General features: G+C 40.0%; 1 pseudogene; it reads right to left on the minus strand.

Moving 5' to 3' along the window:
- Window positions 1-1,299: 1,299 nt before the first annotated feature.
- Window positions 1,300-1,417, minus strand: LOC126268360 (5S ribosomal RNA; annotated as a pseudogene).
- Window positions 1,418-1,713: the final 296 nt, after the last annotated feature.

Genomic DNA, 1,713 nt, shown 5'->3' on the forward strand with positions numbered 1-1,713 from the left:
AACCTTTATAAAAACTTGTCACACCAATGAATATGTAGATTATGCGTATCTTATCTGGAACTTTTTGTCTTCCTTCCAATTTGGTTCCTAAACATATGATTATCTGTTTCCATGCACGGCCATCTTCTATAACAGCTTTTGTGAATCAATTAATATCGGATTATCCCATCTTAAAGCTTAGTGTAGTGAGCTCATGACGGGAAAAACAGCAATAAGTGATATATAATTATCGACGAAACGCCTATACAACTATCATCATCATCAGCGAATGAAATTCTGTTTTGAGAATTCTACTGCTACTGAAGTAATTAATCAGTTCCAGGGAGTCCTGTGAATACAGTGGACCATCTTAAAGAAAATAAGAAAAAATATTTCCCCAGATTATCTTTTCCGCAGCGAACCTTCCAGAAGGCAAGAAGTTCCAGATAAGATACGCATAATCTACATATTCATTGGTGTGACAAGTTTTTATAAAGGTTCAGTTTAAAAAAAGGACCCTTGTTATATGTTTGTGTGGCTGATTGATTTTTGCCTCAACATATGAAAACCACAGGCAAACGTAAAGGAAGTATAAATAACGTGAAACCAAATCTGCTGGGAATATTGTGCTAAATACCTGTATAACTTTAAGTAAAGAATCGAAACTAAGTTAGAGTACAATTGCCAGTGAATGTCGCAGTCATTAGAGTTAAAGCATCAGCCCAGGAACTGGGTGTAGCCTTTCAACAAAACCTTCCAGATTTTACTGCCTGCACGCATTCTACGCATTGTGGCGTCTAACTCAATTAGATATAGTGGTGTAGCTACATTCGAATCGTTTTACTACTGAAAGACAAAATTCTTTCAGATAACAGATCTGTAACCATATTGGCTTAGACGGACGCAATATTCGGTGGAGCATGTGTTGGTCTACTCTATGCTGTCCTCCAGTGTAATTTTACTAGCCTGATTAGAGTAGAACATTCATTTTCAATGTTTTCCATTGCTCTTTTCAAGAAGTTTCCACAGAGAGCAGTATTAGCTCTCAAAATTACAGCAGAAAATTCAAGTAAGATAGTCTTCGCTTTCTGGACGTAGGGTGTGCTGTCGCAGTGTATCACACAATATTAAAAAACTAAACTGCGCCCGAACAGGCCATGAAGACCCAACGGGAACGACCGGCCGCCGCGTCGTCCTCAGGATATGTAGGGGCACGTGGTCAGCATACCGCTCTCCAGGCCGTATGTCAGTTTACGGAGCCGCTGCTTCTCAGTCAAGTAGCTGCTCAGTTTGTCTCACAAGGGCTGAGTGCATTCCGCTTGCCAACAGCGCCCGCCAGACCGGATGGTCACCCATCCTAATGCTAGCTAAGCCCGACAGCGCTTAACTTCGGTGATCTGACGGGAACCGGTATTACCACTGCGGCAAGGCCATTGGCATCTCACAATATTCGATTGCCACAAATCATCAACAGACTTCGCTAACAATCAAAGAATATCATTCTGAAATTGCTATAATGTATTTATTTATTCCTTTATTTATCTTTATTAATGTTCCCTCAACTAGGTTACCTAATATGGACTGTATTACATTTCTGGAACAAATTGTAAAAAAAAGGTGCATAAGTATTGTTATTTTTATAGCTATTACAAGGCGTACCTTTTTAGGCTGGGTATCACTTCCACGTACGTGCGGCACAAGCAAGCCATTAATGTTTATTTTTCCCTGGGCAGC

The sequence above is a fragment of the Schistocerca gregaria genome, chromosome 4, assembly GCF_023897955.1.
Source record: "Schistocerca gregaria isolate iqSchGreg1 chromosome 4, iqSchGreg1.2, whole genome shotgun sequence".
Taxonomy (NCBI): domain Eukaryota; kingdom Metazoa; phylum Arthropoda; class Insecta; order Orthoptera; family Acrididae; genus Schistocerca; species Schistocerca gregaria.